This window comes from Hyperolius riggenbachi, chromosome 3 (assembly GCF_040937935.1).
Source record: "Hyperolius riggenbachi isolate aHypRig1 chromosome 3, aHypRig1.pri, whole genome shotgun sequence".
Lineage (NCBI taxonomy): Eukaryota > Metazoa > Chordata > Amphibia > Anura > Hyperoliidae > Hyperolius > Hyperolius riggenbachi.
Window position 1 is genome coordinate 77,335,792 of NC_090648.1, and position 24,584 is coordinate 77,360,375.

General features: G+C 53.5%; 71 non-coding genes across 71 annotated transcripts; 35 read left to right on the top strand and 36 right to left on the bottom strand.

Moving 5' to 3' along the window:
- Positions 1-58: 58 nt before the first annotated feature.
- Positions 59-131, bottom strand: TRNAM-CAU (transfer RNA methionine (anticodon CAU)). Its single transcript has one exon. It is a non-coding gene; the product is annotated as a tRNA-Met (tRNA).
- Positions 132-264: 133 nt separating this feature from the next.
- TRNAE-UUC (transfer RNA glutamic acid (anticodon UUC)) lies at positions 265-336 on the top strand. Its single transcript has one exon. It is a non-coding gene; the product is annotated as a tRNA-Glu (tRNA).
- A 395-nt stretch (positions 337-731) lies between these two features.
- Positions 732-804, bottom strand: TRNAM-CAU (transfer RNA methionine (anticodon CAU)). Its single transcript has one exon. It is a non-coding gene; the product is annotated as a tRNA-Met (tRNA).
- A 133-nt stretch (positions 805-937) lies between these two features.
- TRNAE-UUC (transfer RNA glutamic acid (anticodon UUC)) lies at positions 938-1,009 on the top strand. The gene has a single exon. It is a non-coding gene; the product is annotated as a tRNA-Glu (tRNA).
- A 395-nt stretch (positions 1,010-1,404) lies between these two features.
- TRNAM-CAU (transfer RNA methionine (anticodon CAU)) lies at positions 1,405-1,477 on the bottom strand. Its single transcript has one exon. It is a non-coding gene; the product is annotated as a tRNA-Met (tRNA).
- A 133-nt stretch (positions 1,478-1,610) lies between these two features.
- Positions 1,611-1,682, top strand: TRNAE-UUC (transfer RNA glutamic acid (anticodon UUC)). Its single transcript has one exon. It is a non-coding gene; the product is annotated as a tRNA-Glu (tRNA).
- Positions 1,683-2,077: 395 nt separating this feature from the next.
- TRNAM-CAU (transfer RNA methionine (anticodon CAU)) lies at positions 2,078-2,150 on the bottom strand. The gene has a single exon. It is a non-coding gene; the product is annotated as a tRNA-Met (tRNA).
- A 133-nt stretch (positions 2,151-2,283) lies between these two features.
- On the top strand, positions 2,284-2,355 carry TRNAE-UUC (transfer RNA glutamic acid (anticodon UUC)). Its single transcript has one exon. It is a non-coding gene; the product is annotated as a tRNA-Glu (tRNA).
- A 395-nt stretch (positions 2,356-2,750) lies between these two features.
- TRNAM-CAU (transfer RNA methionine (anticodon CAU)) lies at positions 2,751-2,823 on the bottom strand. The gene has a single exon. It is a non-coding gene; the product is annotated as a tRNA-Met (tRNA).
- Positions 2,824-2,956: 133 nt separating this feature from the next.
- TRNAE-UUC (transfer RNA glutamic acid (anticodon UUC)) lies at positions 2,957-3,028 on the top strand. Its single transcript has one exon. It is a non-coding gene; the product is annotated as a tRNA-Glu (tRNA).
- A 395-nt stretch (positions 3,029-3,423) lies between these two features.
- On the bottom strand, positions 3,424-3,496 carry TRNAM-CAU (transfer RNA methionine (anticodon CAU)). The gene has a single exon. It is a non-coding gene; the product is annotated as a tRNA-Met (tRNA).
- A 133-nt stretch (positions 3,497-3,629) lies between these two features.
- TRNAE-UUC (transfer RNA glutamic acid (anticodon UUC)) lies at positions 3,630-3,701 on the top strand. Its single transcript has one exon. It is a non-coding gene; the product is annotated as a tRNA-Glu (tRNA).
- Positions 3,702-4,096: 395 nt separating this feature from the next.
- Positions 4,097-4,169, bottom strand: TRNAM-CAU (transfer RNA methionine (anticodon CAU)). Its single transcript has one exon. It is a non-coding gene; the product is annotated as a tRNA-Met (tRNA).
- Positions 4,170-4,303: 134 nt separating this feature from the next.
- On the top strand, positions 4,304-4,375 carry TRNAE-UUC (transfer RNA glutamic acid (anticodon UUC)). Its single transcript has one exon. It is a non-coding gene; the product is annotated as a tRNA-Glu (tRNA).
- Positions 4,376-4,770: 395 nt separating this feature from the next.
- Positions 4,771-4,843, bottom strand: TRNAM-CAU (transfer RNA methionine (anticodon CAU)). Its single transcript has one exon. It is a non-coding gene; the product is annotated as a tRNA-Met (tRNA).
- A 133-nt stretch (positions 4,844-4,976) lies between these two features.
- On the top strand, positions 4,977-5,048 carry TRNAE-UUC (transfer RNA glutamic acid (anticodon UUC)). Its single transcript has one exon. It is a non-coding gene; the product is annotated as a tRNA-Glu (tRNA).
- A 395-nt stretch (positions 5,049-5,443) lies between these two features.
- TRNAM-CAU (transfer RNA methionine (anticodon CAU)) lies at positions 5,444-5,516 on the bottom strand. Its single transcript has one exon. It is a non-coding gene; the product is annotated as a tRNA-Met (tRNA).
- Positions 5,517-5,649: 133 nt separating this feature from the next.
- On the top strand, positions 5,650-5,721 carry TRNAE-UUC (transfer RNA glutamic acid (anticodon UUC)). Its single transcript has one exon. It is a non-coding gene; the product is annotated as a tRNA-Glu (tRNA).
- A 395-nt stretch (positions 5,722-6,116) lies between these two features.
- TRNAM-CAU (transfer RNA methionine (anticodon CAU)) lies at positions 6,117-6,189 on the bottom strand. The gene has a single exon. It is a non-coding gene; the product is annotated as a tRNA-Met (tRNA).
- A 133-nt stretch (positions 6,190-6,322) lies between these two features.
- TRNAE-UUC (transfer RNA glutamic acid (anticodon UUC)) lies at positions 6,323-6,394 on the top strand. The gene has a single exon. It is a non-coding gene; the product is annotated as a tRNA-Glu (tRNA).
- A 395-nt stretch (positions 6,395-6,789) lies between these two features.
- On the bottom strand, positions 6,790-6,862 carry TRNAM-CAU (transfer RNA methionine (anticodon CAU)). Its single transcript has one exon. It is a non-coding gene; the product is annotated as a tRNA-Met (tRNA).
- A 133-nt stretch (positions 6,863-6,995) lies between these two features.
- On the top strand, positions 6,996-7,067 carry TRNAE-UUC (transfer RNA glutamic acid (anticodon UUC)). Its single transcript has one exon. It is a non-coding gene; the product is annotated as a tRNA-Glu (tRNA).
- A 395-nt stretch (positions 7,068-7,462) lies between these two features.
- TRNAM-CAU (transfer RNA methionine (anticodon CAU)) lies at positions 7,463-7,535 on the bottom strand. The gene has a single exon. It is a non-coding gene; the product is annotated as a tRNA-Met (tRNA).
- A 133-nt stretch (positions 7,536-7,668) lies between these two features.
- TRNAE-UUC (transfer RNA glutamic acid (anticodon UUC)) lies at positions 7,669-7,740 on the top strand. The gene has a single exon. It is a non-coding gene; the product is annotated as a tRNA-Glu (tRNA).
- Positions 7,741-8,135: 395 nt separating this feature from the next.
- Positions 8,136-8,208, bottom strand: TRNAM-CAU (transfer RNA methionine (anticodon CAU)). Its single transcript has one exon. It is a non-coding gene; the product is annotated as a tRNA-Met (tRNA).
- A 133-nt stretch (positions 8,209-8,341) lies between these two features.
- TRNAE-UUC (transfer RNA glutamic acid (anticodon UUC)) lies at positions 8,342-8,413 on the top strand. Its single transcript has one exon. It is a non-coding gene; the product is annotated as a tRNA-Glu (tRNA).
- Positions 8,414-8,808: 395 nt separating this feature from the next.
- TRNAM-CAU (transfer RNA methionine (anticodon CAU)) lies at positions 8,809-8,881 on the bottom strand. The gene has a single exon. It is a non-coding gene; the product is annotated as a tRNA-Met (tRNA).
- Positions 8,882-9,014: 133 nt separating this feature from the next.
- On the top strand, positions 9,015-9,086 carry TRNAE-UUC (transfer RNA glutamic acid (anticodon UUC)). Its single transcript has one exon. It is a non-coding gene; the product is annotated as a tRNA-Glu (tRNA).
- A 395-nt stretch (positions 9,087-9,481) lies between these two features.
- TRNAM-CAU (transfer RNA methionine (anticodon CAU)) lies at positions 9,482-9,554 on the bottom strand. Its single transcript has one exon. It is a non-coding gene; the product is annotated as a tRNA-Met (tRNA).
- Positions 9,555-9,687: 133 nt separating this feature from the next.
- TRNAE-UUC (transfer RNA glutamic acid (anticodon UUC)) lies at positions 9,688-9,759 on the top strand. Its single transcript has one exon. It is a non-coding gene; the product is annotated as a tRNA-Glu (tRNA).
- Positions 9,760-10,809: 1,050 nt separating this feature from the next.
- Positions 10,810-10,882, bottom strand: TRNAM-CAU (transfer RNA methionine (anticodon CAU)). The gene has a single exon. It is a non-coding gene; the product is annotated as a tRNA-Met (tRNA).
- A 134-nt stretch (positions 10,883-11,016) lies between these two features.
- Positions 11,017-11,088, top strand: TRNAE-UUC (transfer RNA glutamic acid (anticodon UUC)). Its single transcript has one exon. It is a non-coding gene; the product is annotated as a tRNA-Glu (tRNA).
- A 395-nt stretch (positions 11,089-11,483) lies between these two features.
- TRNAM-CAU (transfer RNA methionine (anticodon CAU)) lies at positions 11,484-11,556 on the bottom strand. Its single transcript has one exon. It is a non-coding gene; the product is annotated as a tRNA-Met (tRNA).
- Positions 11,557-11,689: 133 nt separating this feature from the next.
- TRNAE-UUC (transfer RNA glutamic acid (anticodon UUC)) lies at positions 11,690-11,761 on the top strand. Its single transcript has one exon. It is a non-coding gene; the product is annotated as a tRNA-Glu (tRNA).
- Positions 11,762-12,156: 395 nt separating this feature from the next.
- On the bottom strand, positions 12,157-12,229 carry TRNAT-CGU (transfer RNA threonine (anticodon CGU)). Its single transcript has one exon. It is a non-coding gene; the product is annotated as a tRNA-Thr (tRNA).
- Positions 12,230-12,363: 134 nt separating this feature from the next.
- TRNAE-UUC (transfer RNA glutamic acid (anticodon UUC)) lies at positions 12,364-12,435 on the top strand. The gene has a single exon. It is a non-coding gene; the product is annotated as a tRNA-Glu (tRNA).
- A 395-nt stretch (positions 12,436-12,830) lies between these two features.
- Positions 12,831-12,903, bottom strand: TRNAM-CAU (transfer RNA methionine (anticodon CAU)). The gene has a single exon. It is a non-coding gene; the product is annotated as a tRNA-Met (tRNA).
- Positions 12,904-13,037: 134 nt separating this feature from the next.
- TRNAE-UUC (transfer RNA glutamic acid (anticodon UUC)) lies at positions 13,038-13,109 on the top strand. The gene has a single exon. It is a non-coding gene; the product is annotated as a tRNA-Glu (tRNA).
- A 395-nt stretch (positions 13,110-13,504) lies between these two features.
- Positions 13,505-13,577, bottom strand: TRNAM-CAU (transfer RNA methionine (anticodon CAU)). The gene has a single exon. It is a non-coding gene; the product is annotated as a tRNA-Met (tRNA).
- Positions 13,578-13,710: 133 nt separating this feature from the next.
- TRNAE-UUC (transfer RNA glutamic acid (anticodon UUC)) lies at positions 13,711-13,782 on the top strand. Its single transcript has one exon. It is a non-coding gene; the product is annotated as a tRNA-Glu (tRNA).
- Positions 13,783-14,177: 395 nt separating this feature from the next.
- On the bottom strand, positions 14,178-14,250 carry TRNAT-CGU (transfer RNA threonine (anticodon CGU)). The gene has a single exon. It is a non-coding gene; the product is annotated as a tRNA-Thr (tRNA).
- Positions 14,251-14,384: 134 nt separating this feature from the next.
- Positions 14,385-14,456, top strand: TRNAE-UUC (transfer RNA glutamic acid (anticodon UUC)). The gene has a single exon. It is a non-coding gene; the product is annotated as a tRNA-Glu (tRNA).
- Positions 14,457-14,851: 395 nt separating this feature from the next.
- On the bottom strand, positions 14,852-14,924 carry TRNAM-CAU (transfer RNA methionine (anticodon CAU)). Its single transcript has one exon. It is a non-coding gene; the product is annotated as a tRNA-Met (tRNA).
- A 134-nt stretch (positions 14,925-15,058) lies between these two features.
- On the top strand, positions 15,059-15,130 carry TRNAE-UUC (transfer RNA glutamic acid (anticodon UUC)). Its single transcript has one exon. It is a non-coding gene; the product is annotated as a tRNA-Glu (tRNA).
- Positions 15,131-15,525: 395 nt separating this feature from the next.
- On the bottom strand, positions 15,526-15,598 carry TRNAM-CAU (transfer RNA methionine (anticodon CAU)). The gene has a single exon. It is a non-coding gene; the product is annotated as a tRNA-Met (tRNA).
- Positions 15,599-15,732: 134 nt separating this feature from the next.
- TRNAE-UUC (transfer RNA glutamic acid (anticodon UUC)) lies at positions 15,733-15,804 on the top strand. Its single transcript has one exon. It is a non-coding gene; the product is annotated as a tRNA-Glu (tRNA).
- Positions 15,805-16,199: 395 nt separating this feature from the next.
- Positions 16,200-16,272, bottom strand: TRNAM-CAU (transfer RNA methionine (anticodon CAU)). Its single transcript has one exon. It is a non-coding gene; the product is annotated as a tRNA-Met (tRNA).
- Positions 16,273-16,405: 133 nt separating this feature from the next.
- TRNAE-UUC (transfer RNA glutamic acid (anticodon UUC)) lies at positions 16,406-16,477 on the top strand. Its single transcript has one exon. It is a non-coding gene; the product is annotated as a tRNA-Glu (tRNA).
- A 395-nt stretch (positions 16,478-16,872) lies between these two features.
- TRNAM-CAU (transfer RNA methionine (anticodon CAU)) lies at positions 16,873-16,945 on the bottom strand. Its single transcript has one exon. It is a non-coding gene; the product is annotated as a tRNA-Met (tRNA).
- A 134-nt stretch (positions 16,946-17,079) lies between these two features.
- On the top strand, positions 17,080-17,151 carry TRNAE-UUC (transfer RNA glutamic acid (anticodon UUC)). Its single transcript has one exon. It is a non-coding gene; the product is annotated as a tRNA-Glu (tRNA).
- A 395-nt stretch (positions 17,152-17,546) lies between these two features.
- On the bottom strand, positions 17,547-17,619 carry TRNAM-CAU (transfer RNA methionine (anticodon CAU)). Its single transcript has one exon. It is a non-coding gene; the product is annotated as a tRNA-Met (tRNA).
- Positions 17,620-17,753: 134 nt separating this feature from the next.
- TRNAE-UUC (transfer RNA glutamic acid (anticodon UUC)) lies at positions 17,754-17,825 on the top strand. The gene has a single exon. It is a non-coding gene; the product is annotated as a tRNA-Glu (tRNA).
- Positions 17,826-18,220: 395 nt separating this feature from the next.
- TRNAM-CAU (transfer RNA methionine (anticodon CAU)) lies at positions 18,221-18,293 on the bottom strand. The gene has a single exon. It is a non-coding gene; the product is annotated as a tRNA-Met (tRNA).
- Positions 18,294-18,426: 133 nt separating this feature from the next.
- TRNAE-UUC (transfer RNA glutamic acid (anticodon UUC)) lies at positions 18,427-18,498 on the top strand. The gene has a single exon. It is a non-coding gene; the product is annotated as a tRNA-Glu (tRNA).
- Positions 18,499-18,893: 395 nt separating this feature from the next.
- TRNAM-CAU (transfer RNA methionine (anticodon CAU)) lies at positions 18,894-18,966 on the bottom strand. Its single transcript has one exon. It is a non-coding gene; the product is annotated as a tRNA-Met (tRNA).
- A 134-nt stretch (positions 18,967-19,100) lies between these two features.
- TRNAE-UUC (transfer RNA glutamic acid (anticodon UUC)) lies at positions 19,101-19,172 on the top strand. Its single transcript has one exon. It is a non-coding gene; the product is annotated as a tRNA-Glu (tRNA).
- A 395-nt stretch (positions 19,173-19,567) lies between these two features.
- Positions 19,568-19,640, bottom strand: TRNAM-CAU (transfer RNA methionine (anticodon CAU)). The gene has a single exon. It is a non-coding gene; the product is annotated as a tRNA-Met (tRNA).
- Positions 19,641-20,241: 601 nt separating this feature from the next.
- On the bottom strand, positions 20,242-20,314 carry TRNAM-CAU (transfer RNA methionine (anticodon CAU)). Its single transcript has one exon. It is a non-coding gene; the product is annotated as a tRNA-Met (tRNA).
- Positions 20,315-20,447: 133 nt separating this feature from the next.
- Positions 20,448-20,519, top strand: TRNAE-UUC (transfer RNA glutamic acid (anticodon UUC)). The gene has a single exon. It is a non-coding gene; the product is annotated as a tRNA-Glu (tRNA).
- A 395-nt stretch (positions 20,520-20,914) lies between these two features.
- On the bottom strand, positions 20,915-20,987 carry TRNAM-CAU (transfer RNA methionine (anticodon CAU)). Its single transcript has one exon. It is a non-coding gene; the product is annotated as a tRNA-Met (tRNA).
- A 133-nt stretch (positions 20,988-21,120) lies between these two features.
- TRNAE-UUC (transfer RNA glutamic acid (anticodon UUC)) lies at positions 21,121-21,192 on the top strand. Its single transcript has one exon. It is a non-coding gene; the product is annotated as a tRNA-Glu (tRNA).
- Positions 21,193-21,587: 395 nt separating this feature from the next.
- Positions 21,588-21,660, bottom strand: TRNAM-CAU (transfer RNA methionine (anticodon CAU)). The gene has a single exon. It is a non-coding gene; the product is annotated as a tRNA-Met (tRNA).
- Positions 21,661-21,793: 133 nt separating this feature from the next.
- Positions 21,794-21,865, top strand: TRNAE-UUC (transfer RNA glutamic acid (anticodon UUC)). Its single transcript has one exon. It is a non-coding gene; the product is annotated as a tRNA-Glu (tRNA).
- Positions 21,866-22,260: 395 nt separating this feature from the next.
- On the bottom strand, positions 22,261-22,333 carry TRNAM-CAU (transfer RNA methionine (anticodon CAU)). Its single transcript has one exon. It is a non-coding gene; the product is annotated as a tRNA-Met (tRNA).
- A 133-nt stretch (positions 22,334-22,466) lies between these two features.
- Positions 22,467-22,538, top strand: TRNAE-UUC (transfer RNA glutamic acid (anticodon UUC)). Its single transcript has one exon. It is a non-coding gene; the product is annotated as a tRNA-Glu (tRNA).
- A 395-nt stretch (positions 22,539-22,933) lies between these two features.
- Positions 22,934-23,006, bottom strand: TRNAM-CAU (transfer RNA methionine (anticodon CAU)). The gene has a single exon. It is a non-coding gene; the product is annotated as a tRNA-Met (tRNA).
- A 133-nt stretch (positions 23,007-23,139) lies between these two features.
- Positions 23,140-23,211, top strand: TRNAE-UUC (transfer RNA glutamic acid (anticodon UUC)). The gene has a single exon. It is a non-coding gene; the product is annotated as a tRNA-Glu (tRNA).
- A 395-nt stretch (positions 23,212-23,606) lies between these two features.
- TRNAM-CAU (transfer RNA methionine (anticodon CAU)) lies at positions 23,607-23,679 on the bottom strand. The gene has a single exon. It is a non-coding gene; the product is annotated as a tRNA-Met (tRNA).
- A 133-nt stretch (positions 23,680-23,812) lies between these two features.
- TRNAE-UUC (transfer RNA glutamic acid (anticodon UUC)) lies at positions 23,813-23,884 on the top strand. Its single transcript has one exon. It is a non-coding gene; the product is annotated as a tRNA-Glu (tRNA).
- Positions 23,885-24,279: 395 nt separating this feature from the next.
- Positions 24,280-24,352, bottom strand: TRNAM-CAU (transfer RNA methionine (anticodon CAU)). The gene has a single exon. It is a non-coding gene; the product is annotated as a tRNA-Met (tRNA).
- A 133-nt stretch (positions 24,353-24,485) lies between these two features.
- TRNAE-UUC (transfer RNA glutamic acid (anticodon UUC)) lies at positions 24,486-24,557 on the top strand. The gene has a single exon. It is a non-coding gene; the product is annotated as a tRNA-Glu (tRNA).
- The last annotated feature ends 27 nt before the right edge of the window (positions 24,558-24,584 follow it).

The following is a 24,584-nucleotide window of genomic DNA, read 5'->3' on the forward strand; positions in this document are numbered from 1 at the left end:
TTGTACGCTTATAGGGTGGACTTGCCCTAACCAAAAGGCTGTCCAAGCATGAGGACAGTGCCCCGTGTGAGGATTGAACTCACGACCTTCAGATTATGAGACTGACGCGCTACCTACTGCGCTAACAAGGCAGTGCTTTTGCCACTGTGCCGCACACGCGCCAGGTAAGTTGGCTCATGGTTTGCTGTCTAGACAGAGCTGATGCCCCCCTCTGGCTCTCGAGCTCCTTTTTCCCCCAGATGCATTCAGCTCTTACCGAACGCCTCCCATATGGTCTAGTGGTCAGGATTCCTGGTTTTCACCCAGGCGGCCCGGGTTCGACTCCCGGTACGGGAACGTCCTGCCTTTTGGCTAAGGTGCGCTCATCAGAATCAAGCTTCCCAGGTGAGCGTACCGGAGCCCAACAAAAGCCTTCTCCTTGGGGGCCTATTAGTGCAGGGGAAGAACGGCTGTTGGCCAGAAAAAGGTCCTCCCTCTGTAATACTGGCTGTTTTCTCTTCGCCCCATCTACAAAAGTTCTCGGCGGGTGACAAGAAAGGCAATGTCCAAAGTCAGATTTTCAGTTGCTCCAAGCCCCTTTTGCAACTCTGCTGCTGATAGCGCTGATGTCCAGACTCTACTCTCAGTGGTATCTCAGTGGGTGGGAAAGTGATCAAAAGTCTCCGCGATAGGCTTGTACGCTTATAGGGTGGACTTGCCCTAACCAAAAGGCTGTCCAAGCATGAGGACAGTGCCCCGTGGGAGGATTGAACTCACGACCTTCAGATTATGAGACTGACACGCTACCTACTGCGCTAACGAGGCAGTGCTTTTGCCACTGTGCCGCACACGCGCCAGGTAAGTTGGCTCATGGTTTGCTGTCTAGACAGAGCTGATGCCCCCCTCTGGCTCTCGAGCTCCTTTTTCCCCCAGATGCATTCAGCTCTTGCCGAACGCCTCCCATATGGTCTAGCGGTCAGGATTCCTGGTTTTCACCCAGGCGGCCCGGGTTCGACTCCTGGTACGGGAACGTCCTGCCTTTTGGCTAAGGTGCGCTCATCAGAATCAAGCTTCCCAGGTGAGCGTACCGGAGCCCAACAAAAGCCTTCTCCTTGGGGGCCTATTAGTGCAGGGGAAGAACGGCTGTTGGCCAGAAAAAGGTCCTCCCTCTGTAATACTGTCTGTTTTCTCTTCGCCCCATCTACAAAAGTTCTCGGTGGGTGACAAGAAAGGCAATGTCCAAAGTCAGATTTTCAGTTGCTCCAAGCCCCTTTTGCAACTCTGCTGCTGATAGCGCTGATGTCCAGACTCTACTCTCAGTGGTATCTCAGTGGGTGGGAAAGTGATCAAAAGTCTCCGCGATAGGCTTGTACGCTTATAGGGTGGACTTGCCCTAACCAAAAGGCTGTCCAAGCATGAGGACAGTGCCCCGTGTGAGGATTGAACTCACGACCTTCAGATTATGAGACTGACGCGCTACCTACTGCGCTAACGAGGCAGTGCTTTTGCCACTGTGCCGCACACGTGCCAGGTAAGTTGGCTCATGGTTTGCTGTCTAGACAGAGCTGATGCCCCCCTCTGGCTCTCGAGCTCCTTTTTCCCCCAGATGCATTCAGCTCTTACCGAACGCCTCCCATATGGTCTAGCGGTCAGGATTCCTGGTTTTCACCCAGGCGGCCCGGGTTCGACTCCCGGTATGGGAACGTCCTGCCTTTTGGCTAAGGTGCGCTCATCAGAATCAAGCTTCCCAGGTGAGCGTACCGGAGCCCAACAAAAGCCTTCTCCTTGGGGGCCTATTAGTGCAGGGGAAGAACGGCTGTTGGCCAGAAAAAGGTCCTCCCTCTGTAATACTGGCTGTTTTCTCTTCGCCCCATCTACAAAAGTTCTCGGCGGGTGACAAGAAAGGCAATGTCCAAAGTCAGATTTTCAGTTGCTCCAAGCCCCTTTTGCAACTCTGCTGCTGATAGCGCTGATGTCCAGACTCTACTCTCAGTGGTATCTCAGTGGGTGGGAAAGTGATCAAAAGTCTCCGCGATAGGCTTGTACGCTTATAGGGTGGACTTGCCCTAACCAAAAGGCTGTCCAAGCATGAGGACAGTGCCCCGTGTGAGGATTGAACTCACGACCTTCAGATTATGAGACTGACGCGCTACCTACTGCGCTAACGAGGCAGTGCTTTTGCCACTGTGCCGCACACGCGCCAGGTAAGTTGGCTCATGGTTTGCTGTCTAGACAGAGCTGATGCCCCCCTCTGGCTCTCGAGCTCCTTTTTCCCCCAGATGCATTCAGCTCTTACCGAACGCCTCCCATATGGTCTAGCGGTCAGGATTCCTGGTTTTCACCCAGGCGGCCCGGGTTCGACTCCCGGTACGGGAACGTCCTGCCTTTTGGCTAAGGTGCGCTCATCAGAATCAAGCTTCCCAGGTGAGCGTACCGGAGCCCAACAAAAGCCTTCTCCTTGGGGGCCTATTAGTGCAGGGGAAGAACGGCTGTTGGCCAGAAAAAGGTCCTCCCTCTGTAATACTGGCTGTTTTCTCTTCGCCCCATCTACAAAAGTTCTCGGCGGGTGACAAGAAAGGCAATGTCCAAAGTCAGATTTTCAGTTGCTCCAAGCCCCTTTTGCAACTCTGCTGCTGATAGCGGTGATGTCCAGACTCTACTCTCAGTGGTATCTCAGTGGGTGGGAAAGTGATCAAAAGTCTCCGCGATAGGCTTGTACGCTTATAGGGTGGACTTGCCCTAACCAAAAGGCTGTCCAAGCATGAGGACAGTGCCCCGTGTGAAGATTGAACTCACGACCTTCAGATTATGAGACTGACACGCTACCTACTGCGCTAACGAGGCAGTGCTTTTGCCACTGTGCCGCACACGCGCCAGGTAAGTTGGCTCATGGTTTGCTGTCTAGACAGAGCTGATGCCCCCCTCTGGCTCTCGAGCTCCTTTTTCCCCCAGATGCATTCAGCTCTTACCGAACGCCTCCCATATGGTCTAGCGGTCAGGATTCCTGGTTTTCACCCAGGCGGCCCGGGTTCGACTCCCGGTACGGGAACGTCCTGCCTTTTGGCTAAGGTGCGCTCATCAGAATCAAGCTTCCCAGGTGAGCGTACCGGAGCCCAACAAAAGCCTTCTCCTTGGGGGCCTATTAGTGCAGGGGAAGAACGGCTGTTGGCCAGAAAAAGGTCCTCCCTCTGTAATACTGGCTGTTTTCTCTTCGCCCCATCTACAAAAGTTCTCGGCGGGTGACAAGAAAGGCAATGTCCAAAGTCAGATTTTCAGTTGCTCCAAGCCCCTTTTGCAACTCTGCTGCTGATAGCGCTGATGTCCAGACTCTACTCTCAGTGGTATCTCAGTGGGTGGGAAAGTGATCAAAAGTCTCCGCGATAGGCTTGTACGCTTATAGGGTGGACTTGCCCTAACCAAAAGGCTGTCCAAGCATGAGGACAGTGCCCCGTGTGAGGATTGAACTCACGACCTTCAGATTATGAGACTGACGCGCTACCTACTGCGCTAACAAGGCAGTGCTTTTGCCACTGTGCCGCACATGCGCCAGGTAAGTTGGCTCATGGTTTGCTGTCTAGACAGAGCTGATGCCCCCCTCTGGCTCTCGAGCTCCTTTTTCCCCCAGATGCATTCAGCTCTTACCGAACGCCTCCCATATGGTCTAGCGGTCAGGATTCCTGGTTTTCACCCAGGCGGCCCGGGTTCGACTCCCGGTATGGGAACGTCCTGCCTTTTGGCTAAGGTGCGCTCATCAGAATCAAGCTTCCCAGGTGAGCGTACCGGAGCCCAACAAAAGCCTTCTCCTTGGGGGCCTATTAGTGCAGGGGAAGAACGGCTGTTGGCCAGAAAAAGGTCCTCCCTCTGTAATACTGGCTGTTTTCTCTTCGCCCCATCTACAAAAGTTCTCGGCGGGTGACAAGAAAGGCAATGTCCAAAGTCAGATTTTCAGTTGCTCCAAGCCCCTTTTGCAACTCTGCTGCTGATAGCGCTGATGTCCAGACTCTACTCTCAGTGGTATCTCAGTGGGTGGGAAAGTGATCAAAAGTCTCCGCGATAGGCTTGTACGCTTATAGGGTGGACTTGCCCTAACCAAAAGGCTGTCCAAGCATGAGGACAGTGCCCCGTGTGAGGATTGAACTCACGACCTTCAGATTATGAGACTGACACGCTACCTACTGCGCTAACGAGGCAGTGCTTTTGCCACTGTGCCGCACACGCGCCAGGTAAGTTGGCTCATGGTTTGCTGTCTAGACAGAGCTGATGCCCCCCCTCTGGCTCTCGAGCTCCTTTTTCCCCCAGATGCATTCAGCTCTTACCGAACGCCTCCCATATGGTCAAGCGGTCAGGATTCCTGGTTTTCACCCAGGCGGCCCGGGTTCGACTCCCGGTATGGGAACGTCCTGCCTTTTGGCTAAGGTGCGCTCATCAGAATCAAGCTTCCCAGGTGAGCGTACCGGAGCCCAACAAAAGCCTTCTCCTTGGGGGCCTATTAGTGCAGGGGAAGAACGGCTGTTGGCCAGAAAAAGGTCCTCCCTCTGTAATACTGGCTGTTTTCTCTTCGCCCCATCTACAAAAGTTCTCGGCGGGTGACAAGAAAGGCAATGTCCAAAGTCAGATTTTCAGTTGCTCCAAGCCCCTTTTGCAACTCTGCTGCTGATAGCGCTGATGTCCAGACTCTACTCTCAGTGGTATCTCAGTGGGTGGGAAAGTGATCAAAAGTCTCCGCGATAGGCTTGTACGCTTATAGGGTGGACTTGCCCTAACCAAAAGGCTGTCCAAGCATGAGGACAGTGCCCCGTGTGAGGATTGAACTCACGACCTTCAGATTATGAGACTGACGCGCTACCTACTGCGCTAACAAGGCAGTGCTTTTGCCACTGTGCCGCACACGCGCCAGGTAAGTTGGCTCATGGTTTGCTGTCTAGACAGAGCTGATGCCCCCCTCTGGCTCTCGAGCTCCTTTTTCCCCCAGATGCATTCAGCTCTTACCGAACGCCTCCCATATGGTCTAGCGGTCAGGATTCCTGGTTTTCACCCAGGCGGCCCGGGTTCGACTCCCGGTACGGGAACGTCCTGCCTTTTGGCTAAGGTGCGCTCATCAGAATCAAGCTTCCCAGGTGAGCGTACCGGAGCCCAACAAAAGCCTTCTCCTTGGGGGCCTATTAGTGCAGGGGAAGAACGGCTGTTGGCCAGAAAAAGGTCCTCCCTCTGTAATACTGGCTGTTTTCTCTTCGCCCCATCTACAAAAGTTCTCGGCGGGTGACAAGAAAGGCAATGTCCAAAGTCAGATTTTCAGTTGCTCCAAGCCCCTTTTGCAACTCTGCTGCTGATAGCGCTGATGTCCAGACTCTACTCTCAGTGGTATCTCAGTGGGTGGGAAAGTGATCAAAAGTCTCCGCGATAGGCTTGTACGCTTATAGGGTGGACTTGCCCTAACCAAAAGGCTGTCCAAGCATGAGGACAGTGCCCCGTGTGAGGATTGAACTCACGACCTTCAGATTATGAGACTGACACGCTACCTACTGCGCTAACGAGGCAGTGCTTTTGCCACTGTGCCGCACACGCGCCAGGTAAGTTGGCTCATGGTTTGCTGTCTAGACAGAGCTGATGCCCCCCTCTGGCTCTCAAGCTCCTTTTTCCCCCAGATGCATTCAGCTCTTACCGAACGCCTCCCATATGGTCTAGCGGTCAGGATTCCTGGTTTTCACCCAGGCGGCCCGGGTTCGACTCCTGGTACGGGAACGTCCTGCCTTTTGGCTAAGGTGCGCTCATCAGAATCAAGCTTCCCAGGTGAGCGTACCGGAGCCCAACAAAAGCCTTCTCCTTGGGGGCCTATTAGTGCAGGGGAAGAACGGCTGTTGGCCAGAAAAAGGTCCTCCCTCTGTAATACTGTCTGTTTTCTCTTCGCCCCATCTACAAAAGTTCTCGGTGGGTGACAAGAAAGGCAATGTCCAAAGTCAGATTTTCAGTTGCTCCAAGCCCCTTTTGCAACTCTGCTGCTGATAGCGCTGATGTCCAGACTCTACTCTCAGTGGTATCTCAGTGGGTGGGAAAGTGATCAAAAGTCTCCGCGATAGGCTTGTACGCTTATAGGGTGGACTTGCCCTAACCAAAAGGCTGTCCAAGCATGAGGACAGTGCCCCGTGTGAGGATTGAACTCACGACCTTCAGATTATGAGACTGACACGCTACCTACTGCGCTAACGAGGCAGTGCTTTTGCCACTGTGCCGCACACGTGCCAGGTAAGTTGGCTCATGGTTTGCTGTCTAGACAGAGCTGATGCCCCCCTCTGGCTCTCGAGCTCCTTTTTCCCCCAGATGCATTCAGCTCTTACCGAACGCCTCCCATATGGTCTAGCGGTCAGGATTCCTGGTTTTCACCCAGGCGGCCCGGGTTCGACTCCCGGTATGGGAACGTCCTGCCTTTTGGCTAAGGTGCGCTCATCAGAATCAAGCTTCCCAGGTGAGCGTACCGGAGCCCAACAAAAGCCTTCTCCTTGGGGGCCTATTAGTGCAGGGGAAGAACGGCTGTTGGCCAGAAAAAGGTCCTCCCTCTGTAATACTGGCTGTTTTCTCTTCGCCCCATCTACAAAAGTTCTCGGCGGGTGACAAGAAAGGCAATGTCCAAAGTCAGATTTTCAGTTGCTCCAAGCCCCTTTTGCAACTCTGCTGCTGATAGCGCTGATGTCCAGACTCTACTCTCAGTGGTATCTCAGTGGGTGGGAAAGTGATCAAAAGTCTCCGCGATAGGCTTGTACGCTTATAGGGTGGACTTGCCCTAACCAAAAGGCTGTCCAAGCATGAGGACAGTGCCCCGTGTGAGGATTGAACTCACGACCTTCAGATTATGAGACTGACGCGCTACCTACTGCGCTAACGAGGCAGTGCTTTTGCCACTGTGCCGCACACGCGCCAGGTAAGTTGGCTCATGGTTTGCTGTCTAGACAGAGCTGATGCCCCCCTCTGGCTCTCGAGCTCCTTTTTCCCCCAGATGCATTCAGCTCTTACCGAACGCCTCCCATATGGTCTAGCGGTCAGGATTCCTGGTTTTCACCCAGGCGGCCCGGGTTCGACTCCCGGTACGGGAACGTCCTGCCTTTTGGCTAAGGTGCGCTCATCAGAATCAAGCTTCCCAGGTGAGCGTACCGGAGCCCAACAAAAGCCTTCTCCTTGGGGGCCTATTAGTGCAGGGGAAGAACGGCTGTTGGCCAGAAAAAGGTCCTCCCTCTGTAATACTGGCTGTTTTCTCTTCGCCCCATCTACAAAAGTTCTCGGCGGGTGACAAGAAAGGCAATGTCCAAAGTCAGATTTTCAGTTGCTCCAAGCCCCTTTTGCAACTCTGCTGCTGATAGCGCTGATGTCCAGACTCTACTCTCAGTGGTATCTCAGTGGGTGGGAAAGTGATCAAAAGTCTCCGCGATAGGCTTGTACGCTTATAGGGTGGACTTGCCCTAACCAAAAGGCTGTCCAAGCATGAGGACAGTGCCCCGTGTGAGGATTGAACTCACGACCTTCAGATTATGAGACTGACGCGCTACCTACTGCGCTAACGAGGCAGTGCTTTTGCCACTGTGCCGCACATGCGCCAGATAAGTTGGCTCATGGTTTGCTGTCTAGACAGAGCTGATGCCCCCCTCTGGCTCTCGAGCTCCTTTTTCCCCCAGATGCATTCAGCTCTTACCGAACGCCTCCCATATGGTCTAGCGGTCAGGATTCCTGGTTTTCACCCAGGCGGCCCGGGTTCGACTCCCGGTATGGGAATGTCCTGCCTTTTGGCTAAGGTGCGCTCATCAGAATCAAGCTTCCCAGGTGAGCGTACCGGAGCCCAACAAAAGCCTTCTCCTTGGGGGCCTATTAGTGCAGGGGAAGAACGGCTGTTGGCCAGAAAAAGGTCCTCTCTCTGTAATACTGGCTGTTTTCTCTTCGCCCCATCTACAAAAGTTCTCGGCGGGTGACAAGAAAGGCAATGTCCAAAGTCAGATTTTCAGTTGCTCCAAGCCCCTTTTGCAACTCTGCTGCTGATAGCGCTGATATCCAGACTCTACTCTCAGTGGTATCTCAGTGGGTGGGAAAGTGATCAAAAGTCTCCGCGATAGGCTTGTACGCTTATAGGGTGGACTTGCCCTAACCAAAAGGCTGTCCAAGCATGAGGACAGTGCCCCGTGTGAGGATTGAACTCACGACCTTCAGATTATGAGACTGACACGCTACCTACTGCGCTAACGAGGCAGTGCTTTTGCCACTGTGCCGCACACGCGCCAGGTAAGTTGGCTCATGGTTTGCTGTCTAGACAGAGCTGATGCCCCCCTCTGGCTCTCGAGCTCCTTTTTCCCCCAGATGCATTCAGCTCTTACCGAACGCCTCCCATATGGTCAAGCGGTCAGGATTCCTGGTTTTCACCCAGGCGGCCCGGGTTCGACTCCCGGTATGGGAACGTCCTGCCTTTTGGCTAAGGTGCGCTCATCAGAATCAAGCTTCCCAGGTGAGCGTACCGGAGCCCAACAAAAGCCTTCTCCTTGGGGGCCTATTAGTGCAGGGGAAGAACGGCTGTTGGCCAGAAAAAGGTCCTCCCTCTGTAATACTGGCTGTTTTCTCTTCGCCCCATCTACAAAAGTTCTCGGCGGGTGACAAGAAAGGCAATGTCCAAAGTCAGATTTTCAGTTGCTCCAAGCCCCTTTTGCAACTCTGCTGCTGATAGCGCTGATGTCCAGACTCTACTCTCAGTGGTATCTCAGTGGGTGGGAAAGTGATCAAAAGTCTCCGCGATAGGCTTGTAGGCTTATAGGGTGGACTTGCCCTAACCAAAAGGCTGTCCAAGCATGAGGACAGTGCCCCGTGTGAGGATTGAACTCACAACCTTCAGATTATGAGACTGACGCGCTACCTACTGCGCTAACGAGGCAGTGCTTTTGCCACTGTGCCGCACACGCGCCAGGTAAGTTGGCTCATGGTTTGCTGTCTAGACAGAGCTGATGCCCCCCTCTGGCTCTCGAGCTCCTTTTTCCCCCAGATGCATTCAGCTCTTACCGAATGCCTCCCATATGGTCTAGCGGTCAGGATTCCTGGTTTTCACCCAGGCGGCCCGGGTTCGACTCCCGGTACGGGAACGTCCTGCCTTTTGGCTAAGGTGCGCTCATCAGAATCAAGCTTCCCAGGTGAGCGTACCGGAGCCCAACAAAAGCCTTCTCCTTGGGGGCCTATTAGTGCAGGGGAAGAACGGCTGTTGGCCAGAAAAAGGTCCTCCCTCTGTAATACTGGCTGTTTTCTCTTCGCCCCATCTACAAAAGTTCTCGGCGGGTGACAAGAAAGGCAATGTCCAAAGTCAGATTTTCAGTTGCTCCAAGCCCCTTTTGCAACTCTGCTGCTGATAGCGCTGATGTCCAGACTCTACTCTCAGTGGTATCTCAGTGGGTGGGAAAGTGATCAAAAGTCTCCGCGATAGGCTTGTACGCGTATAGGGTGGACTTGCCCTAACCAAAAGGCTGTCCAAGCATGAGGACAGTGCCCCGTGTGAGGATTGAACTCACGACCTTCAGATTATGAGACTGACGCGCTACCTACTGCGCTAACGAGGCAGTGCTTTTGCCACTGTGCCGCACACGCGCCAGGTAAGTTGGCTCATGGTTTGCTGTCTAGACAGAGCTGATGCCCGCCTCTGGCTCTCGAGCTCCTTTTTCCCCCAGATGCATTCAGCTCTTACCGAACGCCTCCCATATGGTCTAGCGGTCAGGATTCCTGGTTTTCACCCAGGCGGCCCGGGTTCGACTCCCGGTATGGGAACGTCCTGCCTTTTGGCTAAGGTGCGCTCATCAGAATTAGGGATGCTCATTCGGATTCCACGGAAATGCAATTTCCGAAATTCCGATCGGAAATTGCATTTCCGCATCGGAATGCGGAAATCGTTAATGCAAGTGCGTTAGGCGGATTTCCGCCGGAAATCACGGAAATTCCGCCCGACTTTACCATTGATTTTCTCAAAAACTATGAAGTCTTTTTGAAAACTTTTTTTTGCATCTTGTTCAGGAGATTCTGCTTAATAAACCCTGAAAATTTGGTGTTTCTAGGACTTACGGGGGCTTTGCTATTAACCGCTAAAGTCGGTGGATTTTTACTGTAATGTAAAATGCAGAAAATCCGCATCTGCCTATTTTCTGCATTTACATTACAGTAAAAATACGCCGAATTTAGTGGTTAATAGCAAAGCCCCCGTAAGTCCCAGAAACACCAAATTTTCAGGGTTTATTAAGCAGAATCTCCTGAACAGGATGCAAAAAAAAGTTTTCAAAAAGACCTTATAGTTTTTGAGAAAATTGATGTTAAAGTCGGGCGGAATTTCCGCGATTTCCGGCGGAAATTCCGCATTGGAATGCGGAAATTGGTAGCGGAAAGCGGAATCGGTATTTGGCAATGGCGGAATGCGGATTTACCGCGGAATCGGAAATTGGCATTTCCGACCATCCCTAATCAGAATCAAGCTTCCCAGGTGAGCGTACCGGAGCCCAACAAAAGCCTTCTCCTTGGGGGCCTATTAGTGCAGGGGAAGAACGGCTGTTGGCCAGAAAAAGGTCCTCTCTCTGTAATACTGGCTGTTTTCTCTTCGCCCCATCTACAAAAGTTCTCGGCGGGTGACAAGAAAGGCAATGTCCAAAGTCAGATTTTCAGTTGCTCCAAGCCCCTTTTGCAACTCTGCTGCTGATAGCGCTGATGTCCAGACTCTACTCTCAGTGGTATCTCAGTGGGTGGGAAAGTGATCAAAAGTCTCCGCGATAGGCTTGTACGCTTATAGGGTGGACTTGCCCTAACCAAAAGGCTGTCCAAGCATGAGGACAGTGCCCCGTGTGAGGATTGAACTCACGACCTTCAGATTATGAGACTGACACGCTACCTACTGCGCTAACGAGGCAGTGCTTTTGCCACTGTGCCGCACACGCGCCAGGTAAGTTGGCTCATGGTTTGCTGTCTAGACAGAGCTGATGCCCCCCCTCTGGCTCTCGAGCTCCTTTTTCCCCCAGATGCATTCAGCTCTTACCGAACGCCTCCCATATGGTCAAGCGGTCAGGATTCCTGGTTTTCACCCAGGCGGCCCGGGTTCGACTCCCGGTATGGGAACGTCCTGCCTTTTGGCTAAGGTGCGCTCATCAGAATCAAGCTTCCCAGGTGAGCGTACCGGAGCCCAACAAAAGCCTTCTCCTTGGGGGCCTATTAGTGCAGGGGAAGAACGGCTGTTGGCCAGAAAAAGGTCCTCCCTCTGTAATACTGGCTGTTTTCTCTTCGCCCCATCTACAAAAGTTCTCGGCGGGTGACAAGAAAGGCAATGTCCAAAGTCAGATTTTCAGTTGCTCCAAGCCCCTTTTGCAACTCTTCTGCTGATAGCGCTGATGTCCAGACTCTACTCTCAGTGGTATCTCAGTGGGTGGGAAAGTGATCAAAAGTCTCCGCGATAGGCTTGTACGCTTATAGGGTGGACTTGCCCTAACCAAAAGGCTGTCCAAGCATGAGGACAGTGCCCCGTGTGAGGATTGAACTCACGACCTTCAGATTATGAGACTGACGCGCTACCTACTGCGCTAACGAGGCAGTGCTTTTGCCACTGTGCCGCACACGCGCCAGGTAAGTTGGCTCATGGTTTGCTGTCTAGACAGAGCTGATGCCCCCCTCTGGCTCTCGAGCTCCTTTTTCCCCCAGATGCATTCAGCTCTTACCGAACGCCTCCCATATGGTCTAGCGGTCAGGATTCCTGGTTTTCACCCAGGCGGCTCGGGTTCGACTCCCGGTACGGGAACGTCCTGCCTTTTGGCTAAGGTGCGCTCATCAGAATCAAGCTTCCCAGGTGAGCGTACCGGAGCCCAACAAAAGCCTTCTCCTTGGGGGCCTATTAGTGCAGGGGAAGAACGGCTGTTGGCCAGAAAAAGGTCCTCCCTCTGTAATACTGGCTGTTTTCTCTTCGCCCCATCTACAAAAGTTCTCGGCGGGTGACAAGAAAGGCAATGTCCAAAGTCAGATTTTCAGTTGCTCCAAGCCCCTTTTGCAACTCTGCTGCTGATAGCGCTGATGTCCAGACTCTACTCTCAGTGGTATCTCAGTGGGTGGGAAAGTGATCAAAAGTCTCCGCGATAGGCTTGTACGCTTATAGGGTGGACTTGCCCTAACCAAAAGGCTGTCCAAGCATGAGGACAGTGCCCCGTGTGAGGATTGAACTCACGACCTTCAGATTACGAGACTGACGCGCTACCTACTGCGCTAACGAGGCAGTGCTTTTGCCACTGTGCCGCACACGCGCCAGGTAAGTTGGCTCATGGTTTGCTGTCTAGACAGAGCTGATGCCCCCCCTCTGGCTCTCGAGCTCCTTTTTCCCCCAGATGCATTCAGCTCTTACCGAACGCCTCCCATATGGTCAAGCGGTCAGGATTCCTGGGTTTCACCCAGGCGGCCCGGGTTCGACTCCCGGTATGGGAACGTCCTGCCTTTTGGCTAAGGTGCGCTCATCAGAATCAAGCTTCCCAGGTGAGCGTACCGGAGCCCAACAAAAGCCTTCTCCTTGGGGGCCTATTAGTGCAGGGGAAGAACGGCTGTTGGCCAGAAAAAGGTCCTCCCTCTGTAATACTGGCTGTTTTCTCTTCGCCCCATCTACAAAAGTTCTCGGCGGGTGACAAGAAAGGCAATGTCCAAAGTCAGATTTTCAGTTGCTCCAAGCCCCTTTTGCAACTCTGCTGCTGATAGCGCTGATGTCCAGACTCTACTCTCAGTGGTATCTCAGTGGGTGGGAAAGTGATCAAAAGTCTCCGCGATAGGCTTGTACGCTTATAGGGTGGACTTGCCCTAACCAAAAGGCTGTCCAAGCATGAGGACAGTGCCCCGTGTGAGGATTGAACTCACGACCTTCAGATTATGAGACTGACACGCTACCTACTGCGCTAACGAGGCAGTGCTTTTGCCACTGTGCCGCACACGCGCCAGGTAAGTTGGCTCATGGTTTGCTGTCTAGACAGAGCTGATGCCCCCCCTCTGGCTCTCGAGCTCCTTTTTCCCCCAGATGCATTCAGCTCTTACCGAACGCCTCCCATATGGTCAAGCGGTCAGGATTCCTGGTTTTCACCCAGGCGGCCCGGGTTCGACTCCCGGTATGGGAACGTCCTGCCTTTTGGCTAAGGTGCGCTCATCAGAATCAAGCTTCCCAGGTGAGCGTACCGGAGCCCAACAAAAGCCTTCTCCTTGGGGGCCTATTAGTGCAGGGGAAGAACGGCTGTTGGCCAGAAAAAGGTCCTCCCTCTGTAATACTGGCTGTTTTCTCTTCGCCCCATCTACAAAAGTTCTCGGCGGGTGACAAGAAAGGCAATGTCCAAAGTCAGATTTTCAGTTGCTCCAAGCCCCTTTTGCAACTCTGCTGCTGATAGCGCTGATGTCCAGACTCTACTCTCAGTGGTATCTCAGTGGGTGGGAAAGTGATCAAAAGTCTCCGCGATAGGCTTGTACGCTTATAGGGTGGACTTGCCCTAACCAAAAGGCTGTCCAAGCATGAGGACAGTGCCCCGTGTGAGGATTGAACTCACGACCTTCAGATTATGAGACTGACGCGCTACCTACTGCGCTAACGAGGCAGTGCTTTTGCCACTGTGCCGCACACGCGCCAGGTAAGTTGGCTCATGGTTTGCTGTCTAGACAGAGCTGATGCCCCCCTCTGGCTCTCGAGCTCCTTTTTCCCCCAGATGCATTCAGCTCTTACCGAACGCCTCCCATATGGTCTAGCGGTCAGGATTCCTGGTTTTCACCCAGGCGGCTCGGGTTCGACTCCCGGTACGGGAACGTCCTGCCTTTTGGCTAAGGTGCGCTCATCAGAATCAAGCTTCCCAGGTGAGCGTACCGGAGCCCAACAAAAGCCTTCTCCTTGGGGGCCTATTAGTGCAGGGGAAGAACGGCTGTTGGCCAGAAAAAGGTCCTCCCTCTGTAATACTGGCTGTTTTCTCTTCGCCCCATCTACAAAAGTTCTCGGCGGGTGACAAGAAAGGCAATGTCCAAAGTCAGATTTTCAGTTGCTCCAAGCCCCTTTTGCAACTCTGCTGCTGATAGCGCTGATGTCCAGACTCTACTCTCAGTGGTATCTCAGTGGGTGGGAAAGTGATCAAAAGTCTCCGCGATAGGCTTGTACGCTTATAGGGTGGACTTGCCCTAACCAAAAGGCTGTCCAAGCATGAGGACAGTGCCCCGTGTGAGGATTGAACTCACGACCTTCAGATTACGAGACTGACGCGCTACCTACTGCGCTAACGAGGCAGTGCTTTTGCCACTGTGCCGCACACGCGCCAGGTAAGTTGGCTCATGGTTTGCTGTCTAGACAGAGCTGATGCCCCCCCTCTGGCTCTCGAGCTCCTTTTTCCCCCAGATGCATTCAGCTCTTACCGAACGCCTCCCATATGGTCAAGCGGTCAGGATTCCTGGGTTTCACCCAGGCGGCCCGGGTTCGACTCCCGGTATGGGAACGTCCTGCCTTTTGGCTAAGGTGCGCTCATCAGAATCAAGCTTCCCAGGTGAGCGTACCGGAGCCCAACAAAAGCCTTCTCCTTGGGGGCCTATTAGTGCAGGGGAAGAACGGCTGTTGGCCAGAAAAAGGTCCTCCCTCTGTAATACTGGCTGTTTTCTCTTCGCCCCATCTACAAAAGTTCTCGGCGGGTGACAAGAAAGGCAATGTCCAAAGTCAGATTTTCAGTTGCTCCAAGCCCCTTTTGCAACTCTGCTGCTGATAGCGCTGATGTCCAGACTCTACTCTCAGTGGTATCTCAGTGGGTGGGAAAGTGATCAAAAGTCTCCGCGATAGGCTTGTACGCTTATAGGGTGGACTTGCCCTAACCAAAAGGCTGTCCAAGCATGAGGACAGTGCCCCGTGTGAGGATTGAACTCACGACCTTCAGATTATGAGACTGACACGCTACCTACTGCGCTAACGAGGCAGTGCTTTTGCCACTGTGCCGCACACGCGCCAGGTAAGTTGGCTCATGGTTTGCTGTCTAGACAGAGCTGATGCCCCCCCTCTGGCTCTCGAGCTCCTTTTTCCCCCAGATGCATTCAGCTCTTACCGAACGCCTCCCATATGGTCAAGCGGTCAGGATTCCTGGTTTTCACCCAGGCGGCCCGGGTTCGACTCCCGGTATGGGAACGTCCTGCCTTTTGGCTAAGGTGCGCTCATCAGAATCAAGCTTCCCAGGTGAGCGTACCGGAGCCCAACAAAAGCCTTCTCCTTGGGGGCCTATTAGTGCAGGGGAAGAACGGCTGTTGGCCAGAAAAAGGTCCTCCCTCTGTAATACTGGCTGTTTTCTCTTCGCCCCATCTACAAAAGTTCTCGGCGGGTGACAAGAAAGGCAATGTCCAAAGTCAGATTTTCAGTTGCTCCAAGCCCCTTTTGCAACTCTGCTGCTGATAGCGCTGATGTCCAGACTCTACTCTCAGTGGTATCTCAGTGGGTGGGAAAGTGATCAAAAGTCTCCGCGATAGGCTTGTACGCTTATAGGGTGGACTTGCCCTAACCAAAAGGCTGTCCAAGCATGAGGACAGTGCCCCGTGTGAGGATTGAACTCACGACCTTCAGATTATGAGACTGACACGCTACCTACTGCGCTAACGAGGCAGTGCTTTTGCCACTGTGCCGCACACGCGCCAGGTAAGTTGGCTCATGGTTTGCTGTCTAGACAGAGCTGATGCCCCCCCTCTGGCTCTCGAGCTCCTTTTTCCCCCAGATGCATTCAGCTCTTACCGAACGCCTCCCATATGGTCAAGCGGTCAGGATTCCTGGTTTTCACCCAGGCGGCCCGGGTTCGACTCCCGGTATGGGAACGTCCTGCCTTTTGGCTAAGGTGCGCTCATCAGAATCAAGCTTCCCAGGTGAGCGTACCGGAGCCCAACAAAAGCCTTCTCCTTGGGGGCCTATTAGTGCAGGGGAAGAACGGCTGTTGGCCAGAAAAAGGTCCTCCCTCTGTAATACTGGCTGTTTTCTCTTCGCCCCATCTACAAAAGTTCTCGGCGGGTGACAAGAAAGGCAATGTCCAAAGTCAGATTTTCAGTTGCTCCAAGCCCCTTTTGCAACTCTGCTGCTGATAGCGCTGATGTCCAGACTCTACTCTCAGTGGTATCTCAGTGGGTGGGAAAGTGATCAAAAGTCTCCGCGATAGGCTTGTACGCTTATAGGGTGGACTTGCCCTAACCAAAAGGCTGTCCAAGCATGAGGACAGTGCCCCGTGTGAGGATTGAACTCACGACCTTCAGATTATGAGACTGACGCACTACCTACTGCGCTAACGAGGCAGTGCTTTTGCCACTGTGCCGCACACGCGCCAGGTAAGTTGGCTCATGGTTTGCTGTCTAGACAGAGCTGATGCCCCCCTCTGGCTCTCGAGCTCCTTTTTCCCCCAGATGCATTCAGCTCTTACCGAACGCCTCCCATATGGTCTAGCGGTCAGGATTCCTGGTTTTCACCCAGGCGGCCCGGGTTCGACTCCCGGTACGGGAACGTCCTGCCTTTTGGCTAAGGTGCGCTCATCAGAATCAAGCTTCCCAGGTGAGCGTACCGGAGCCCAACAAAAGCCTTCTCCTTGGGGGCCTATTAGTGCAGGGGAAGAACGGCTGTTGGCCAGAAAAAGGTCCTCCCTCTGTAATACTGGCTGTTTTCTCTTCGCCCCATCTACAAAAGTTCTCGGCGGGTGACAAGAAAGGCAATGTCCAAAGTCAGATTTTCAGTTGCTCCAAGCCCCTTTTGCAACTCTGCTGCTGATAGCGCTGATGTCCAGACTCTACTCTCAGTGGTATCTCAGTGGGTGGGAAAGTGATCAAAAGTCTCCGCGATAGGCTTGTACGCTTATAGGGTGGACTTGCCCTAACCAAAAGGCTGTCCAAGCATGAGGACAGTGCCCCGTGTGAGGATTGAACTCACGACCTTCAGATTATGAGACTGACACGCTACCTACTGCGCTAACGAGGCAGTGCTTTTGCCACTGTGCCGCACACGCGCCAGGTAAGTTGGCTCATGGTTTGCTGTCTAGACAGAGCTGATGCCCCCCCTCTGGCTCTCGAGCTCCTTTTTCCCCCAGATGCATTCAGCTCTTACCGAACGCCTCCCATATGGTCAAGCGGTCAGGATTCCTGGTTTTCACCCAGGCGGCCCGGGTTCGACTCCCGGTATGGGAACGTCCTGCCTTTTGGCTAAGGTGCGCTCATCAGAATCAAGCTTCCCAGGTGAGCGTACCGGAGCCCAACAAAAGCCTTCTCCTTGGGGGCCTATTAGTGCAGGGGAAGAACGGCTGTTGGCCAGAAAAAGGTCCTCCCTCTGTAATACTGGCTGTTTTCTCTTCGCCCCATCTACAAAAGTTCTCGGCGGGTGACAAGAAAGGCAATGTCCAAAGTCAGATTTTCAGTTGCTCCAAGCCCCTTTTGCAACTCTGCTGCTGATAGCGCTGATGTCCAGACTCTACTCTCAGTGGTATCTCAGTGGGTGGGAAAGTGATCAAAAGTCTCCGCGATAGGCTTGTACGCTTATAGGGTGGACTTGCCCTAACCAAAAGGCTGTCCAAGCATGAGGACAGTGCCCCGTGTGAGGATTGAACTCACGACCTTCAGATTATGAGACTGACACGCTACCTACTGCGCTAACGAGGCAGTGCTTTTGCCACTGTGCCGCACACGCGCCAGGTAAGTTGGCTCATGGTTTGCTGTCTAGACAGAGCTGATGCCCCCCCTCTGGCTCTCGAGCTCCTTTTTCCCCCAGATGCATTCAGCTCTTACCGAACGCCTCCCATATGGTCAAGCGGTCAGGATTCCTGGTTTTCACCCAGGCGGCCCGGGTTCGACTCCCGGTATGGGAACGTCCTGCCTTTTGGCTAAGGTGCGCTCATCAGAATCAAGCTTCCCAGGTGAGCGTACCGGAGCCCAACAAAAGCCTTCTCCTTGGGGGCCTATTAGTGCAGGGGAAGAACGGCTGTTGGCCAGAAAAAGGTCCTCCCTCTGTAATACTGGCTGTTTTCTCTTCGCCCCATCTACAAAAGTTCTCGGCGGGTGACAAGAAAGGCAATGTCCAAAGTCAGATTTTCAGTTGCTCCAAGCCCCTTTTGCAACTCTGCTGCTGATAGCGCTGATGTCCAGACTCTACTCTCAGTGGTATCTCAGTGGGTGGGAAAGTGATCAAAAGTCTCCGCGATAGGCTTGTACGCTTATAGGGTGGACTTGCCCTAACCAAAAGGCTGTCCAAGCATGAGGACAGTGCCCCGTGTGAGGATTGAACTCACGACCTTCAGATTATGAGACTGACACGCTACCTACTGCGCTAACGAGGCAGTGCTTTTGCCACTGTGCCGCACACGCGCCAGGTAAGTTGGCTCATGGTTTGCTGTCTAGACAGAGCTGATGCCCCCCTCTGGCTCTCGAGCTCCTTTTTCCCCCAGATGCATTCAGCTCTTACCGAACGCCTCCCATATGGTCTAGCGGTCAGGATTCCTGGTTTTCACCCAGGCGGCCCGGGTTCGACTCCCGGTACGGGAACGTCCTGCCTTTTGGCTAAGGTGCGCTCATCAGAATCAAGCTTCCCAGGTGAGCGTACCGGAGCCCAACAAAAGCCTTCTCCTTGGGGGCCTATTAGTGCAGGGGAAGAACGGCTGTTGGCCAGAAAAAGGTCCTCCCTCTGTAATACTGGCTGTTTTCTCTTCGCCCCATCTACAAAAGTTCTCGGCGGGTGACAAGAAAGGCAATGTCCAAAGTCAGATTTTCAGTTGCTCCAAGCCCCTTTTGCAACTCTGCTGCTGATAGCGCTGATGTCCAGACTCTACTCTCAGTGGTATCTCAGTGGGTGGGAAAGTGATCAAAAGTCTCCGCGATAGGCTTGTACGCTTATAGGGTGGACTTGCCCTAACCAAAAGGCTGTCCAAGCATGAGGACAGTGCCCCGTGTGAGGATTGAACTCACGACCTTCAGATTATGAGACTGACACGCTACCTACTGCGCTAACGAGGCAGTGCTTTTGCCACTGTGCCGCACACGCGCCAGGTAAGTTGGCTCATGGTTTGCTGTCTAGACAGAGCTGATGCCCCCCCTCTGGCTCTCGAGCTCCTTTTTCCCCCAGATGCATTCAGCTCTTACCGAACGCCTCCCATATGGTCAAGCGGTCAGGATTCCTGGTTTTCACCCAGGCGGCCCGGGTTCGACTCCCGGTATGGGAACGTCCTGCCTTTTGGCTAAGGTGCGCTCATCAGAATCAAGCTTCCCAGGTGAGCGTACCGGAGCCCAACAAAAGCCTTCTCCTTGGGGGCCTATTAGTGCAGGGGAAGAACGGCTGTTGGCCAGAAAAAGGTCCTCCCTCTGTAATACTGGCTGTTTTCTCTTCGCCCCATCTACAAAAGTTCTCGGCGGGTGACAAGAAAGGCAATGTCCAAAGTCAGATTTTCAGTTGCTCCAAGCCCCTTTTGCAACTCTGCTGCTGATAGCGCTGATGTCCAGACTCTACTCTCAGTGGTATCTCAGTGGGTGGGAAAGTGATCAAAAGTCTCCGCGATAGGCTTGTACGCTTATAGGGTGGACTTGCCCTAACCAAAAGGCTGTCCAAGCATGAGGACAGTGCCCCGTGTGAGGATTGAACTCACGACCTTCAGATTATGAGACTGACACGCTACCTACTGCGCTAACGAGGCAGTGCTTTTGCCACTGTGCCGCACACGCGCCAGGTAAGTTGGCTCATGGTTTGCTGTCTAGACAGAGCTGATGCCCCCCCTCTGGCTCTTGAGCTCCTTTTTCCCCCAGATGCATTCAGCTCTTACCGAACGCCTCCCATATGGTCAAGCGGTCAGGATTCCTGGTTTTCACCCAGGCGGCCCGTGTTCGACTCCCGGTATGGGAACGTCCTGCCTTTTGGCTAAGGTGCGCTCATCAGAATCAAGCTTCCCAGGTGAGCGTACCGGAGCCCAACAAAAGCCTTCTCCTTGGGGGCCTATTAGTGCAGGGGAAGAACGGCTGTTGGCCAGAAAAAGGTCCTCCCTCTGTAATACTGGCTGTTTTCTCTTCGCCCCATCTACAAAAGTTCTCGGCGGGTGACAAGAAAGGCAATGTCCAAAGTCAGATTTTCAGTTGCTCCAAGCCCCTTTTGCAACTCTGCTGCTGATAGCGCTGATGTCCAGACTCTACTCTCAGTGGTATCTCAGTGGGTGGGAAAGTGATCAAAAGTCTCCGCGATAGGCTTGTACGCTTATAGGGTGGACTTGCCCTAACCAAAAGGCTGTCCAAGCATGAGGACAGTGCCCCGTGTGAGGATTGAACTCACGACCTTCAGATTATGAGACTGACGCGCTACCTACTGCCCTAACGAGGCAGTGCTTTTGCCACTGTGCCGCACACGCGCCAGGTAAGTTGGCTCATGGTTTGCTGTCTAGACAGAGCTGATGCCCCCCTCTGGCTCTCGAGCTCCTTTTTCCCCCAGATGCATTCAGCTCTTACCGAACGCCTCCCATATGGTCTAGCGGTCAGGATTCCTGGTTTTCACCCAGGCGGCCCGGGTTCGACTCCCGGTACGGGAACGTCCTGCCTTTTGGCTAAGGTGCGCTCATCAGAATCAAGCTTCCCAGGTGAGCGTACCGGAGCCCAACAAAAGCCTTCTCCTTGGGGGCCTATTAGTGCAGGGGAAGAACGGCTGTTGGCCAGAAAAAGGTCCTCCCTCTGTAATACTGGCTGTTTTCTCTTCGCCCCATCTACAAAAGTTCTCGGCGGGTGACAAGAAAGGCAATGTCCAAAGTCAGATTTTCAGTTGCTCCAAGCCCCTTTTGCAACTCTGCTGCTGATAGCGCTGATGTCCAGACTCTACTCTCAGTGGTATCTCAGTGGGTGGGAAAGTGATCAAAAGTCTCCGCGATAGGCTTGTACGCTTATAGGGTGGACTTGCCCTAACCAAAAGGCTGTCCAAGCATGAGGACAGTGCCCCGTGTGAGGATTGAACTCACGACCTTCAGATTATGAGACTGACACGCTACCTACTGCGCTAACGAGGCAGTGCTTTTGCCACTGTGCCGCACACGCGCCAGGTAAGTTGGCTCATGGTTTGCTGTCTAGACAGAGCTGATGCCCCCCTCTGGCTCTCGAGCTCCTTTTTCCCCCAGATGCATTCAGCTCTTACCGAACGCCTCCCATATGGTCTAGCGGTCAGGATTCCTGGTTTTCACCCAGGCGGCCCGGGTTCGACTCCCGGTACGGGAACGTCCTGCCTTTTGGCTAAGGTGCGCTCATCAGAATCAAGCTTCCCAGGTGAGCGTACCGGAGCCCAACAAAAGCCTTCTCCTTGGGGGCCTATTAGTGCAGGGGAAGAACGGCTGTTGGCCAGAAAAAGGTCCTCCCTCTGTAATACTGTCTGTTTTCTCTTCGCCCCATCTACAAAAGTTCTCGGTGGGTGACAAGAAAGGCAATGTCCAAAGTCAGATTTTCAGTTGCTCCAAGCCCCTTTTGCAACTCTGCTGCTGATAGCGCTGATGTCCAGACTCTACTCTCAGTGGTATCTCAGTGGGTGGGAAAGTGATCAAAAGTCTCCGCGATAGGCTTGTACGCTTATAGGGTGGACTTGCCCTAACCAAAAGGCTGTCCAAGCATGAGGACAGTGCCCCGTGTGAGGATTGAACTCACGACCTTCAGATTATGAGACTGACGCGCTACCTACTGCGCTAACGAGGCAGTGCTTTTGCCACTGTGCCGCACACGTGCCAGGTAAGTTGGCTCATGGTTTGCTGTCTAGACAGAGCTGATGCCCCCCTCTGGCTCTCGAGCTCCTTTTTCCCCCAGATGCATTCAGCTCTTACCGAACGCCTCCCATATGGTCTAGCGGTCAGGATTCCTGGTTTTCACCCAGGCGGCCTGGGTTCGACTCCCGGTATGGGAACGTCCTGCCTTTTGGCTAAGGTGCGCTCATCAGAATCAAGCTTCCCAGGTGAGCGTACCGGAGCCCAACAAAAGCCTTCTCCTTGGGGGCCTATTAGTGCAGGGGAAGAACGGCTGTTGGCCAGAAAAAGGTCCTCCCTCTGTAATACTGGCTGTTTTCTCTTCGCCCCATCTACAAAAGTTCTCGGCGGGTGACAAGAAAGGCAATGTCCAAAGTCAGATTTTCAGTTGCTCCAAGCCCCTTTTGCAACTCTGCTGCTGATAGCGCTGATGTCCAGACTCTACTCTCAGTGGTATCTCAGTGGGTGGGAAAGTGATCAAAAGTCTCCGCGATAGGCTTGTACGCTTATAGGGTGGACTTGCCCTAACCAAAAGGCTGTCCAAGCATGAGGACAGTGCCCCGTGTGAGGATTGAACTCACGACCTTCAGATTATGAGACTGACGCGCTACCTACTGCGCTAACGAGGCAGTGCTTTTGCCACTGTGCCGCACACGCGCCAGGTAAGTTGGCTCATGGTTTGCTGTCTAGACAGAGCTGATGCCCCCCTCTGGCTCTCGAGCTCCTTTTTCCCCCAGATGCATTCAGCTCTTACCGAACGCCTCCCATATGGTCTAGCGGTCAGGATTCCTGGTTTTCACCCAGGCGGCCCGGGTTCGACTCCCGGTACGGGAACGTCCTGCCTTTTGGCTAAGGTGCGCTCATCAGAATCAAGCTTCCCAGGTGAGCGTACCGGAGCCAAACAAAAGCCTTCTCCTTGGGGGCCTATTAGTGCAGGGGAAGAACGGCTGTTGGCCAGAAAAAGGTCCTCCCTCTGTAATACTGGCTGTTTTCTCTTCGCCCCATCTACAAAAGTTCTCGGCGGGTGACAAGAAAGGCAATGTCCAAAGTCAGATTTTCAGTTGCTCCAAGCCCCTTTTGCAACTCTGCTGCTGATAGCGGTGATGTCCAGACTCTACTCTCAGTGGTATCTCAGTGGGTGGGAAAGTGATCAAAAGTCTCCGCGATAGGCTTGTACGCTTATAGGGTGGACTTGCCCTAACCAAAAGGCTGTCCAAGCATGAGGACAGTGCCCCGTGTGAGGATTGAACTCACGACCTTCAGATTATGAGACTGACACGCTACCTACTGCGCTAACGAGGCAGTGCTTTTGCCACTGTGCCGCACACGCGCCAGGTAAGTTGGCTCATGGTTTGCTGTCTAGACAGAGCTGATGCCCCCCTCTGGCTCTCGAGCTCCTTTTTCCCCCAGATGCATTCAGCTCTTACCGAACGCCTCCCATATGGTCTAGCGGTCAGGATTCCTGGTTTTCACCCAGGCGGCCCGGGTTCGACTCCCGGTACGGGAACGTCCTGCCTTTTGGCTAAGGTGCGCTCATCAGAATCAAGCTTCCCAGGTGAGCGTACCGGAGCCCAACAAAAGCCTTCTCCTTGGGGGCCTATTAGTGCAGGGGAAGAACGGCTGTTGGCCAGAAAAAGGTCCTCCCTCTGTAATACTGGCTGTTTTCTCTTCGCCCCATCTACAAAAGTTCTCGGCGGGTGACAAGAAAGGCAATGTCCAAAGTCAGATTTTCAGTTGCTCCAAGCCCCTTTTGCAACTCTGCTGCTGATAGCGCTGATGTCCAGACTCTACTCTCAGTGGTATCTCAGTGGGTGGGAAAGTGATCAAAAGTCTCCGCGATAGGCTTGTACGCTTATAGGGTGGACTTGCCCTAACCAAAAGGCTGTCCAAGCATGAGGACAGTGCCCCGTGTGAGGATTGAACTCACGACCTTCAGATTATGAGACTGACGCGCTACCTACTGCGCTAACGAGGCAGTGCTTTTGCCACTGTGCCGCACATGCGCCAGGTAAGTTGGCTCATGGTTTGCTGTCTAGACAGAGCTGATGCCCCCCTCTGGCTCTCGAGCTCCTTTTTCCCCCAGATGCATTCAGCTCTTACCGAACGCCTCCCATATGGTCTAGCGGTCAGGATTCCTGGTTTTCACCCAGGCGGCCCGGGTTCGACTCCCGGTATGGGAATGTCCTGCCTTTTGGCTAAGGTGCGCTCATCAGAATCAAGCTTCCCAGGTGAGCGTACCGGAGCCCAACAAAAGCCTTCTCCTTGGGGGCCTATTAGTGCAGGGGAAGAACGGCTGTTGGCCAGAAAAAGGTCCTCTCTCTGTAATACTGGCTGTTTTCTCTTCGCCCCATCTACAAAAGTTCTCGGCGGGTGACAAGAAAGGCAATGTCCAAAGTCAGATTTTCAGTTGCTCCAAGCCCCTTTTGCAACTCTGCTGCTGATAGCGCTGATATCCAGACTCTACTCTCAGTGGTATCTCAGTGGGTGGGAAAGTGATCAAAAGTCTCCGCGATAGGCTTGTACGCTTATAGGGTGGACTTGCCCTAACCAAAAGGCTGTCCAAGCATGAGGACAGTGCCCCGTGTGAGGATTGAACTCACGACCTTCAGATTATGAGACTGACACGCTACCTACTGCGCTAACGAGGCAGTGCTTTTGCCACTGTGCCGCACACGCGCCAGGTAAGTTGGCTCATGGTTTGCTGTCTAGACAGAGCTGATGCCCCCCTCTGGCTCTCGAGCTCCTTTTTCCCCCAGATGCATTCAGCTCTTACCGAACGCCTCCCATATGGTCAAGCGGTCAGGATTCCTGGTTTTCACCCAGGCGGCCCGGGTTCGACTCCCGGTATGGGAACGTCCTGCCTTTTGGCTAAGGTGCGCT